Source organism: Gallus gallus, chromosome 10, assembly GCF_016699485.2.
Source record: "Gallus gallus isolate bGalGal1 chromosome 10, bGalGal1.mat.broiler.GRCg7b, whole genome shotgun sequence".
Classification (NCBI taxonomy): Eukaryota; Metazoa; Chordata; class Aves; order Galliformes; family Phasianidae; genus Gallus; species Gallus gallus.
This window is the reverse complement of record NC_052541.1, coordinates 20,414,580-20,428,211: the sequence shown is the minus strand read 5'-3', so window position 1 is coordinate 20,428,211 and position 13,632 is coordinate 20,414,580. Positions and strand designations below refer to the sequence as shown.

General features: G+C 46.7%; 2 non-coding genes across 3 annotated transcripts; both read right to left on the bottom strand.

Annotated features, from left to right (window-relative positions):
- Nucleotides 1–3,823: 3,823 nt before the first annotated feature.
- On the bottom strand, nt 3,824–6,157 carry LOC107053610. Of its 2 annotated transcripts, XR_003077097.2 has the most exons (3): nt 6,033–6,157; nt 4,969–5,930; nt 3,824–4,009 (listed from the first exon to the last, which is right to left on the bottom strand). It is a non-coding gene; the product is annotated as an uncharacterized LOC107053610 (transcript). The 2 variants fall into 2 exon arrangements; XR_001466999.3 differs by having other exon boundaries at nt 4,969–6,157.
- Nucleotides 6,158–9,418: 3,261 nt separating this feature from the next.
- Nucleotides 9,419–11,034, bottom strand: LOC121111627. Its single transcript, XR_005862726.1, has 3 exons — nt 10,910–11,034; nt 9,843–10,807; nt 9,419–9,742 (listed from the first exon to the last, which is right to left on the bottom strand). It is a non-coding gene; the product is annotated as an uncharacterized LOC121111627 (transcript).
- Between the last annotated feature and the right edge of the window lie 2,598 nt (nt 11,035–13,632).

Here is a 13,632-nt window from a genome sequence, read left to right as displayed (position 1 = left end):
TTAGCGAGGTCAGACCCGTAGCTGCCCATTCAGCACCAGATGAAAGCACGTAACTTACAACCTAAGTTATTTCCCTTAATTCACCAGTAAAGAAGGCGGCTGTGTGGACAAAGAGGTACTCAAATGCTTCTATTGTCCAGGAGAACAATAAAAAAGGTATTTAATAACCCTAATAAACTGCTTACAATAAGATTGCGAGACTAGGTAAAGAACAACCAAAATGTCATACTTTTATGATTTCTGCTTATTGCTATTCCATAACATAATGTCATAAAATGCACTGTGAGTTAAACACTTAATGCTCTGGTTCCATGGACTGTAGATAGTTCCACATACGTGGTTCTCAGAACACAAGAAAAACTACACGCTTCATATCGCAGAAGACCGAGTGTTATATTGCTTTCCATTTTCCATTCAGGGTTAAACATAAAACTGCTAGCATATCACAAGACATCCTCTTTTCCCTGCTGCTCAGCTCACTTGCACGGCTCGCCTCAGTGTTACAGTAACACCTCTGGTTTTTCACAAACTCTCTTATTTCTTATGACTGATAAGCTTCTATTCTAATTGGATAGTATTGTATTGTAACATGCTCAGTAACCTTGCATTGCAATACAGTATTCAATAATTGACCTTCTGGCTACTCATGCTTCTGAACACTCGCTCAGTCCTCATATTCTCACTGTAACCAACCTGGTACAGAAATACTGATCACAACCAAAAATGATCTACCTACACGATAAATCCAGTACTGAAGCCTACAATTAGCAACTTCGATATCTCACAACCTTTGCAAAAAACAGGCACCTTTTCTGGCCCTGGGATGCCTCACAAGGAAGAAGAATACTCTAAAAAACAACCATTTGCCCATCCTGCTTCTGTGGCCCAGCAGACCGTATGGGCCCTTGCTGCGAGGACCAGCTGATTCGCTGTAAGGCGTACTACCTTGGCCTGCTGGAAAACAAACGGGTCTGGCACCGCTGCAGATTGTTTTACTGACTGCCACGTCCCTTTGGCAATCTGGCTTCCAAAGATGACTTCTACAGGAGAGAACAATCACACCGTCCCTGACAGTCAAGACAACTGAAGCGATAAACTTCTAAAACAATAGGTACAAAAGGTGCTAATGGAAAAACTGCCCTGCCATGGTCTAGGAAACAAGAACGCTGCTGCTCAGTGCATTGCCATGTAAACAACTCTGTGGAATTGGACTTGTCCCAGTTTTAACCTAAGTGGCTGTTTCCCTGACAAGGCCATGGGGGCCAGCAACAAATGGCTCGCAACATCCCTCCTGATGACCATCTTTCCCCTAAACGCATGCAGGCAGAAATGACCGGAGATGCCGGAAGCTAGTAAAAAGCTCTTTGACATTCTACAACAGCTGGACATCTGTATGACAACCAAAAGAAAATAAATGCAATGCTACGTGTGGGTACTCACAAACATCCAACCTCCTGTCACCAAATTTCAGATCCGGGGCACTAAGGTGAATCAAAAAATGGTTGGATAGAAACCAAACAGCACACTTCTGTTAGCATTAAGGCAGGAAGTCTTTATTAGCAATTCCAGAAAGCACGGAGGATATTTCCAGCGTAACAGCTTCGAAGATGACACAATTCAGACTCCACGCTAGTTCCACTGATACTGCACACTCAGCGGTAACACACAAGATGATAAACACAGACAGACCCCCGTGTTGCTCCAGGTCCCTATGCTCTCCGAGACGGATACTAAAGATTTCCAGTCTTCTATTCCAGGCTCGCTTCTACTCCATATGATTCTTTGAGCATCGTGACGGTCAATCCAGCAGCCTTCAAATTCATCCAGGCGTCTTCCTAAATCACCGTCTATAAAAGCTTTCTTCATTCACAAATGCTCAATAGCAGAATACCAGGTATAAGCCCTGCGTTCATACCAAAATCGTAACGTAGACACATTCACTCAACAGGCATTTTTATTACAACGTAAGATGCAATGAGAAATCTCCTAACTCGCACAGCCAGGATAACAATGGTTACATATTTTAAAACATAACATACAAACATTAATTACATTGAAAGAAAGATGGGTGGAATTCCAAGACATTATTAACACATTGCCCCACCCTACTGTCATGGTCCTAAAGAAGCAGCGCGGTTCTCTGGTCAGCGTTGGATGAAGGTGATCAGCATACCTCGCTGAGAGCTTCCAACTTCAGAAGGTCAGGCTTGCATTGTGTCGCAACGGCAACTTCGCTTCCTTATGCTCAGCAATGGCAGCTCTGCCTCCTTATGTTCACGGGACTGCATATTCAATTACAAAGAGCAACTCCGCTGACCTTCAATGAACCTTCCATTGTGTCGTCAGCTCTGTGTCCTTATCTTCCTTGTACTCACGGACCTCACGTTCCACCACTTTCTGTGTTCTTTCCCAACTTGGCACATACTATGAGGTCCAGATTTATACTTTCCTTGATACAATCCACCCTTTTCTATATGTTATGCAAAGGCTTTTGCTTTCAGTGCCCAACTGTCAAGTAATGTGTTCCAGAACTATTTCCCCGTTTCTACCTGACATTTCACACGGTACCTCTTCTAGGTGGAGCGCTCATCTAGCATTGTTCAATAGCAACAGAAAGAACACCTCGCACCTATACAGGTTATCACAATGAGGATCATCATTACAACTACAGCTGGTCACTTTAGCCACAGAAAGTTAGGCAGCCAATTACAAAGCTTATTCCACATATCCATGATTCAGCAGAAGGGTCATGTAAGGAGAGTTGGTGTAGCTCTTAAACGCCTCTCCAAATCACCTATAAATCACTCTCTACGTGTACATTTCAGTCCATGTAAGCGCAGTGACTTTGGTTAATAATCATAGAGACCCCTCATGCCTTTGCGTTAAGAATGTCGAGGGCCATTCTATTCTGCAAGACTGATTTACTACAGCGTGAGATCTCTGTCTGAAGACCCTGGATGGCTTCTAAACTTAGGTTCTCAATTCTTTCCGTAGTGACTGATACATTCACAACTGCTTGTTCCAGTTCAGTGACTCCGACAGCTGAAAGTACCCATCAAACAAAACTATGGAATCCCATAGTCCTTTCAACTAGTGGAGTATTCCCTCTCTTAGAGTATAGCTGCACAGCTCTTAAAAATCCTCATGCTGACTCTATGCGAGTGTAGATAGTTGTGTGAGGCATCAGATAACCTGCTGTGCATGTCCCAGTCCAATTCAATGGGAGAATTTCACATGCGTATCTATTTCCACACATCCACCAATACCCAAAGGGGAGCTGACAGCGTTTTTGCCTATGCTTCATTGATGCAGTCCCCATGCCCACTACAGCTAATATATCTTTATCTCCAGACTGCACTGTATTGTTAGTGCCCTTAGGATCACGGTACCTGCCTTGCTGCCATCGAGCGGTCTCATTATATCTCATAAGCATCCCAAAATTGCCATATTCCCAACAACACCCTACACCTGCCAGGTTCCTGCACCCAAAGTTTATATGGTTTGCACTGTTGTCATTCCTGCCTATAAAAATGGTTCAGGTATTAGTAATAATGACAAAAATCAACTCAATGACCTTACTCTGATTTTCATCCACGCATTTACAATTTCCACCATTTTCCACCTGATTTGTTACATAATTCAGTATTGTCCAATTTAGTGCAACTGCTGCATAAATTGACACACTTCCTACACTTCTTGGGAGACTCATACAAACCCAATAGTCTGAAACACTAAAACCTTCCTTCAGCAAGATTTTTAATTAGCTTTACATACCTATTTTCCAGCCAAGCTAAAGCAACAGTTAAAACTATAGAAGACAGAAAAATATTAAGACATTTTCTTAATGTAAGTTTCAGAGCTCTCTTGGGGGTACAGGTCCGCTGAAGTTTTGAGGCCTTCTTTGCCCTGCAGCGACACGTCTGTGAAAGCAGCTCCTAAATTCAGATTGCCATGTGGGCGTTGACAAATAGTCAAAATGGTCCTTCCCGCTTCGACTAGGACAGTGGATCTGAAAGAAATGTAATATACACATAACAGCCTGGAAAAAGATCATGTAACAATCCATCAAGGCCTCAGACACGACTCCCCTAAACAGCTACTTCTATTCCCCAGATCTGCCTCTGCAGGCTTATCAAACATTCAGTTAGTATTGAATGTGTGAAATTCACAAAAAGAAAAAAGAAAAACTCTGCATGATGGCAAGAAATGCTGTTCAGGCCATGAAGGAAAAACCAATCCAAAGTTTGATGTCATCAAACCAAGGCACTGACAACCCATCACTACTTCAGAGCCCTAACCAATTTAGGTGTGAGGACAAATGTGATGAGTGTGGGAAAAGCTGGACTTGGACTACTGTTGCCTTCTGCAACTGCAATGTTAACCTCCTGCGTTAGCCCTAGTGAGCACTGACCAATTACCTGATCAGGGCCAAATGACTGCAGACGTACACCAATATGATGAGCAGTAAAATGGCGTCTATTCACTACTAAGCACAGCTTATATACCTTTACTTAAGCTATCGTGCCCTGTCCTGATTCGTCCATACTGGATCTAACCCCTTACCACAATTCCTTATTTGGCTCCTATTGTCTCCTCATTCCTTTGCCTTCTTATCTTGTTTACTACATTAACAAGGACAGTCTGTCTGAGCACAACAGCACCCTTTCACTATGCTTAGGGAGCGGCCTATCCCATACAGCACATATACCCACAAAGCACCTACTACAACAGACTACATTGGGGAATATTTGGAATTTGGGCCAAAGGGCACACAGAGTAATCATTTATCCTTTTCCAAGCATCAGTGCACAACCAATGCACAGGAAGATGCATAAGCCCCATCGAATCTTGTAGTGGAGTCTCCAGTCCAACAAGAAAAGAAGAAACATTGGCATGTGGTACTGAACAACATGGGTTAGGATGAAATAAATGTAATTCCGGACACCCCAAGTCATACAGGACACTCACACGATAGCTGGAGTGGAGCCTACATCTTCATTTTCCATCACACACGGTCAAAGAACATCAGTTTACATTTCACTCAGTGTATCTCCAGAGAGGCATTGACAGGCAACATGAAACACAAGAAAACAGAGAAGAGTAACACTGTATAACAAGAAGACACGTTACTGAACCTAAAAAGAATGAAGACCACCATGTTGGCAGGGAGCAACAGAAGGCTCTGACATCCAGCAGTACTGGAGAGCCCTAAGCCAGCTGCTGCGGGGACAGATGGGGTGAGTGATGGTCAAGCTGGAGTTGGACTCCATCAGGGAACATTCGGACCTGGTGAGCCGTGGGAGACGGCAAAGCGCCAGGAGGCAAGGAGAGAGAAGGAACGTGCTGCCGATGGATGCGAGAGGCAGTGCCAGCAGGGCGTCCCCCGCTTCAAGGGGCACTTCTCCTGTCTCACCCACGGCAGCCTCTCTCCTCATTTCTTTTGGTTGAATTCTGAAGGCTTTGATCCGTTGGCACACCACATCTGCCTGGCCAGAGCGAGACACGGAGGCCAAGGGGAGCTCCTGCTTGGAAATAGAGAGTGGGAAAGGTGGTGTCAAGCAAGAGGAACACCCTTGGAAAGCCCAGTGAGCACAAGTGACAACCAACAAGTCCATAGGACCTCTGCAAGCATGGGAATGACCTCAGGGGACACCAGAGCTTGCCAGACAGAGGAAGGAATAGATATTGGCATCCATCTACGGGTGTGGGTTCTTGCTGTGTCCACCAAGAGCCTCAGTAGAGTCCTTGCACTGCTCAGCAGGGTCACAACTCTCCAGTGCCACCTGATGGACACAAGAAAAGGTAAGTAGAGATTACCTTCTAGTGAGGATGCAGGAATCACTCACCCCTTTCCAAGGATCAGGGCACATCCCACACTGCAATCAAGGAGGTCAGGAAAGCATCACCATGTGGTGGATAAGTCTCCAATACTAGAAGGAAAGAAGAAACCTTCATATTAGGTACTGAACCACATAGGTTACACAGAAAAACAGATGACATGCTAGAAACCCCAAGCCATACAAAACACTTACCGCAAGTCTGTTTTGGAGCCTACCTCTTTGTCTTCCATCTCACTTGAGCAAACCTTACTAGACTACATTCGGGTTACTGCAGACACGAGAGGGATCAGTTGGTAGCCTGGGGGGGGGAAAAAAAAAAAAAAAACACCACACAAAATGGAAGGAAGAGAAATATTGCATAACATGAAAAAATGATACTGAACCTGGATGTAAGAGAACAAACCCATGTTCTCTGTGATCAGCAGAAGGCACAGAGACCCCATCAGAACGGGGGACCCCTATGATGGGCAAAGGAAGAACACCCGGTGACTGCAAGGTGAGCACAAGCGACAACCAACACCAAGCCCATTGAACCTCCGCAAGCATGGGAACGACCTCAGGGGTCAGCAGAGCTTGCCAGACAGAGGAAGGAGCGGATCTTGGCATCCATCTGTGCGTGTGGGTTCCTGCTGTGTCCACCAAGAGCCTCAGTAGAGCCCTTGCAGCGTGCAGGAGTGTCACAACTCCCCACTGCCACCTGATGGAAACAAGACAAGGTAAGTAGAGATCACCTTCTGATAATGAAATACAGCTCTCTTACCCCTTTCCAAGGATCAGGGCACGTCCAACGCCGCAACCTGGGGAGGTCAGGAATGACAACGGCACCTGGTGGTGGAGTCTCCAGTCCTGGAAAGAAAGAAGAAACCTGCACGTTTGGTGCTGAACAACACGGGTTAGTTAGAAAGAGTGGGCATTCTAGGAACCCTGAGTCATGCACAGCACCCACCAGCGGCCTGTTTTGAAGCCTAGCTCTTCCTTTGGCATCACACTTGGTCAATGCAGAGCCGCCTGCGTTTGGGTCACTGAAACTCCACCAAGGCGCCAACGGGCAACATGGAAGACAAGAAGAGAGAGAAGAGAAACGCTCCATAACCAGTAGCAAATGCTCTGGAACCCAAAAGACAAAGAACAGAGCCATGCTGACTGGGAGCGACAGAAGGCATGGACAGCCAGCAGTGCTGGGGAGCTCTAAGCCAGCTGGTGCGGGGACAAGACGGGGTGAGTGTTGGTCAAGCTGGAGTTGGACTCCATCAGGGAACATTTGGACTTGGTGAGCCCTGGGAGACGGTAAAGCGCCGGGCAGCAAGGAGAGAGAAGGAACGTGCTGCCGGTGGATGCGAGAGGCAGTGCCAGCAGGGCGTCCCCCACTCCAAGGGGCACTTCTCCTGTCTCACCCAGGGGAGCCTCTCTCCTCAGTTGTTCTTCTGCTCAGGATCTGCACTCTGCGTACCGTTGGCACACCACATCTGCCTGGCCAGAGCGAGACACGGAGGCCAAGGGGAGCTCCTGCTTGGAAATAGAGAGTGGGAAAGGTGGTGTCAAGTAAGGAGAACACCCTTGGAAAGCCCAGTGAGCACGAGTAGAAACTGACAACCAATTCCATTGAATGGCCAGAAGAGCAAAAAACGCTCTCTGGGAGCAATAGACCTTGCCAGACAAGATCAAGTGTTGATGTTGGTGTTCAGCCTTGGCTGTGGCTTCCTGCTGTGTCCACCAAGGCCCTCAGTGGAGCCCTCACATCGCTTGAAAGGAGTCCTGGTGTCCAGAACCTTCTGCTCAACACTGAACCAAAACCAAACAGATCAGCATCAAGCAAAGAAACAACAACAACAACTACTCAGCCCTTCCCAAGCCTCAGCACTCACCCAGCCAAACAGCCAGAGCAACCTCCAGGCACAGACCCTTCCCCTTCAGCTGCCAGCCTTTAAATGAGCTCAGGTGGGCTCTGGCTCCACCCAGTCCCACTCCACAGGGGAACTGCTTCCACCTGTGCTCCCTGGGCTGTCCACACCTTAACCAGGTGCTCCGTCACTGCCTCAGGCTCACACCTGAGGGTTTAGAATCAGAAACATGAACAGAATTAGAAACAGAAAGTGTATTGGAAAAAGAATTAGAATTGGAAAAAAAATAGGTAATGAACTATGAAGTGCAGAAGAAATAGAACTAGTTAAAGAATTGGCAAAAGAATTGGAAAAGTATTTAGAAATGTAAAAAGAATTAGAAAGAGAAAAGGACATAGAAGGAGAAAAAGAATTAGGGAAGTATTTAGAATAAGAAAGAGACAAAGAAAAAATACGAAAAAGAAATAGAAAACAGACAAGTAAAAGAATAAGAAATAAAAAAAGGGGTTGGGAAAAGGAGAAAAATTTAAAAAAATAGAATATAATAGGAAACAGAATGGGAGTCAGAAAAGAAAAGGGGAAAAAATGAAAAAAGAAAAAGAATGAGAAAAAAAAACAGAAATAGAAAATAATATTAAGGAAAGGAAAAAAATCAGAAAATAAAAAGTTAAAATTATTCATAAACCAAACAGAAATTGGGGGGTGAGGGGGCGAGGCTTCCCCGGGGAGGAGGGCAAGGCCAATGTGCTTTAATTTTGTTATCATTAAATTTGCTGGGCAGTTACATTTTGGTATGTGAATATAAAAAAACCAAACAAACAAAAAAAAAAAAAAAAAAAACACACACACACACACATCACAAAAGCATGAAGTGGTACAGAACCTGAAAAAAAAAAAAAAAAGAACAAATTGAAGTTCTCTGGGATCAACAGAAGGCACGGAGATCCCATCAGAACGGGGGACCCCTATGATGGGCAAAGGAAGAACACCCGGTGACTGCAAGGTGAGCACAAGCGACAACCAACACCAAGCCCGTAGGAACTCTGCAAGCATGGAAACGACCTCAGGGGTCAGCAGAGCTTGCCCGACAGAGGAAGGAGTGCATCTTGGCATCCAACCATGTCTCTCTGTTCTTGTTTTATCCACCTAGATCCTCAGAAGACTTTTTGCGCTGAACAGAAGGCCACAGTTCTCCACTGTCACCTGTTGAACACAAACTACATTCTGGTAATGATGAAGAAATCACTTAGCCCTTTCCAAGGGTCCAGGCACTTTCAATGCTGTCACCCAGGGAGGTCAGGAAGTGCAAGAGCATCTGGTGCTGGTGTCCCCAATCCTAGAAGGAAAAAAGTATCCTTCACACACGGTAATGAACAGAATGGGGTAGGGAGGAGTAGTGGGCATCCCAGAAAAACCCAAATGAAACACAGCCCTCACCAAAAGTCTGCTTAGGAGCCTACCGCTTCCTTTCCCACCACACTTGGCCAAACCTTACTAGATTGCATTTGGGTCATCGTAGATCCAACCAGGTGTACATTTCCATCCTGTAAAACAAAAGGAAGAAAAACATAACACAAAAGCATGAAATGGTACAGAACCTGAAAATAAAAGAACAAATTGAAGTTCTCTGGGATCAACAGAAGGCACGGAGATCCCATCAGAACGGGGGACCCCTATGATGGGCAAAGGAAGAACACCCGGTGACTGCAAGGTGAGCACAAGCGACAACCAACACCAAGCCCGTAGGACCCCTGCAAGCATGGGAAAAACCTCAGGGGTCAGCAGAGCTTGCCAGACAGAGGAAGGAGTGCATCTTGGCATCCATCTCTGGCTGTGGGTTCCTGCGGCGTCCACCAAATGCCTCCATAGAGTCCTTGCAGCGCCCCGGACAACTGCACTTCTCCACTGCAACCTGCTCCACACAGCACAAGACAAGTAGAGATTACCTTCTAGTCAGGATGAAGGAATCACTTACCCCTTATCCATGCTGAGGTCACATCCAACTCTGCAAACTGGGGAGAGAAGAACAGGCAACGCCATCTGATGGTAGAGTCTCCTATCCTAGAATCAAAGTTAAAACCCTTAATAGTAGTACTGAAAAACATGGGTTAGGGAGGAACGCAAGTCATTCTAAGAACCCCGAGTCACGCACAGCGCTCACCAGTGGCCTATTCTGGTGTCTACCTCTTCTCTTGGCATCACGCTTGGTCAACGCAGAGCCGCCTGCGTTTGGGTCACTGAAACTCCACCGAGGTGCCAACGGGCAACATGGAAGACAAGAAGAGAGAGAAGAGAAACACTCCATAACCTGTAGCTAACGCTCTGGAACCCAAAAGACAAAGAACAGAGCCATGCTGACTGGGAGTGACAGAAGGCACGGACAGACAGCAATGATGGGGAGCTCTAAGCCAGCTGGTGCAGGGACAAGACGGGGTGAGTGATGGTCAAGCTGGAGTTGGACTCCATCAGGGAACATTCGGACCTGGTGAGCCGTGGGAGACGGCAAAGCGCCAGGAGGCAAGGAGAGAGAAGGAACGTGCTGCCGATGGATGCGAGAGGCAGTGCCAGCAGGGCGTCCCCCGCTTCAAGGGGCACTTCTCCTGTCTCACCCACGGCAGCCTCTCTCCTCATTTCTTTTGGTTGAATTCTGAAGGCTTTGATCCGTTGGCACACCACATCTGCCTGGCCAGAGCGAGACACGGAGGCCAAGGGGAGCTCCTGCTTGGAAATAGAGAGTGGGAAAGGTGGTGTCAAGCAAGAGGAACACCCTTGGAAAGCCCAGTGAGCACAAGTGACAACCAACAAGTCCATAGGACCTCTGCAAGCATGGGAATGACCTCAGGGGACACCAGAGCTTGCCAGACAGAGGAAGGAATAGATATTGGCATCCATCTACGGGTGTGGGTTCTTGCTGTGTCCACCAAGAGCCTCAGTAGAGTCCTTGCACTGCTCAGCAGGGTCACAACTCTCCAGTGCCACCTGATGGACACAAGAAAAGGTAAGTAGAGATTACCTTCTAGTGAGGATGCAGGAATCACTCACCCCTTTCCAAGGATCAGGGCACATCCCACACTGCAATCAAGGAGGTCAGGAAAGCATCACCATGTGGTGGATAAGTCTCCAATACTAGAAGGAAAGAAGAAACCTTCATATTAGGTACTGAACCACATAGGTTACACAGAAAAACAGATGACATGCTAGAAACCCCAAGCCATACAAAACACTTACCGCAAGTCTGTTTTGGAGCCTACCTCTTTGTCTTCCATCTCACTTGAGCAAACCTTACTAGACTACATTCGGGTTACTGCAGACACGAGAGGGATCAGTTGGTAGCCTGGGGGGGGGAAAAAAAAAAAAAAAACACCACACAAAATGGAAGGAAGAGAAATATTGCATAACATGAAAAAATGATACTGAACCTGGATGTAAGAGAACAAACCCATGTTCTCTGTGATCAGCAGAAGGCACAGAGACCCCATCAGAACGGGGGACCCCTATGATGGGCAAAGGAAGAACACCCGGTGACTGCAAGGTGAGCACAAGCGACAACCAACACCAAGCCCATTGAACCTCCGCAAGCATGGGAACGACCTCAGGGGTCAGCAGAGCTTGCCAGACAGAGGAAGGAGCGGATCTTGGCATCCATCTGTGCGTGTGGGTTCCTGCTGTGTCCACCAAGAGCCTCAGTAGAGCCCTTGCAGCGTGCAGGAGTGTCACAACTCCCCACTGCCACCTGATGGAAACAAGACAAGGTAAGTAGAGATCACCTTCTGATAATGAAATACAGCTCTCTTACCCCTTTCCAAGGATCAGGGCACGTCCAACGCCGCAACCTGGGGAGGTCAGGAATGACAACGGCACCTGGTGGTGGAGTCTCCAGTCCTGGAAAGAAAGAAGAAACCTGCACGTTTGGTGCTGAACAACACGGGTTAGTTAGAAAGAGTGGGCATTCTAGGAACCCTGAGTCATGCACAGCACCCACCAGCGGCCTGTTTTGAAGCCTAGCTCTTCCTTTGGCATCACACTTGGTCAATGCAGAGCCGCCTGCGTTTGGGTCACTGAAACTCCACCAAGGCGCCAACGGGCAACATGGAAGACAAGAAGAGAGAGAAGAGAAACGCTCCATAACCAGTAGCAAATGCTCTGGAACCCAAAAGACAAAGAACAGAGCCATGCTGACTGGGAGCGACAGAAGGCATGGACAGCCAGCAGTGCTGGGGAGCTCTAAGCCAGCTGGTGCGGGGACAAGACGGGGTGAGTGTTGGTCAAGCTGGAGTTGGACTCCATCAGGGAACATTTGGACTTGGTGAGCCCTGGGAGACGGTAAAGCGCCGGGCAGCAAGGAGAGAGAAGGAACGTGCTGCCGGTGGATGCGAGAGGCAGTGCCAGCAGGGCGTCCCCCACTCCAAGGGGCACTTCTCCTGTCTCACCCAGGGGAGCCTCTCTCCTCAGTTGTTCTTCTGCTCAGGATCTGCACTCTGCGTACCGTTGGCACACCACATCTGCCTGGCCAGAGCGAGACACGGAGGCCAAGGGGAGCTCCTGCTTGGAAATAGAGAGTGGGAAAGGTGGTGTCAAGTAAGGAGAACACCCTTGGAAAGCCCAGTGAGCACGAGTAGAAACTGACACCAATTCCATTGAATGGCCAGAAGAGCAAAAACGCTCTCTGGGAGCAATAGACCTTGCCAGACAAGATCAAGTGTTGATGTTGGTGTTCAGCCTTGGCTGTGGCTTCCTGCTGTGTCCACCAAGGCCCTCAGTGGAGCCCTCACATCGCTTGAAAGGAGTCCTGGTGTCCAGAACCTTCTGCTCAACACTGAACCAAAACCAAACAGATCAGCATCAAGCAAAGAAACAACAACAACAACTACTCAGCCCTTCCCAAGCCTCAGCACTCACCCAGCCAAACAGCCAGAGCAACCTCCAGGCACAGACCCTTCCCCTTCAGCTGCCAGCCTTTAAATGAGCTCAGGTGGGCTCTGGCTCCACCCAGTCCCACTCCACAGGGGAACTGCTTCCACCTGTGCTCCCTGGGCTGTCCACACCTTAACCAGGTGCTCCGTCACTGCCTCAGGCTCACACCTGAGGGTTTAGAATCAGAAACATGAACAGAATTAGAAACAGAAAGTGTATTGGAAAAAGAATTAGAATTGGAAAAAAAATAGGTAATGAACTATGAAGTGCAGAAGAAATAGAACTAGTTAAAGAATTGGCAAAAGAATTGGAAAAGTATTTAGAAATGTAAAAAGAATTAGAAAGAGAAAAGGACATAGAAGGAGAAAAAGAATTAGGGAAGTATTTAGAATAAGAAAGAGACAAAGAAAAAATACGAAAAAGAAATAGAAAACAGACAAGTAAAAGAATAAGAAATAAAAAAAGGGGTTGGGAAAAGGAGAAAAATTTAAAAAAATAGAATATAATAGGAAACAGAATGGGAGTCAGAAAAGAAAAGGGGAAAAAATGAAAAAAGAAAAAGAATGAGAAAAAAAAACAGAAATAGAAAATAATATTAAGGAAAGGAAAAAAATCAGAAAATAAAAAGTTAAAATTATTCATAAACCAAACAGAAATTGGGGGGTGAGGGGGCGAGGCTTCCCCGGGGAGGAGGGCAAGGCCAATGTGCTTTAATTTTGTTATCATTAAATTTGCTGGGCAGTTACATTTTGGTATGTGAATATAAAAAAACCAAACAAACAAAAAAAAAAAAAAAAAAAAAACACACACACACACACATCACAAAAGCATGAAGTGGTACAGAACCTGAAAAAAAAAAAAAAAGAACAAATTGAAGTTCTCTGGGATCAACAGAAGGCACGGAGATCCCATCAGAACGGGGGACCCCTATGATGGGCAAAGGAAGAACACCCGGTGACTGCAAGGTGAGCACAAGCGACAACCAACACCAAGCCCGTAGGAACTCTGCAAGCATGGAAACGACCTCAGGGGTCAGC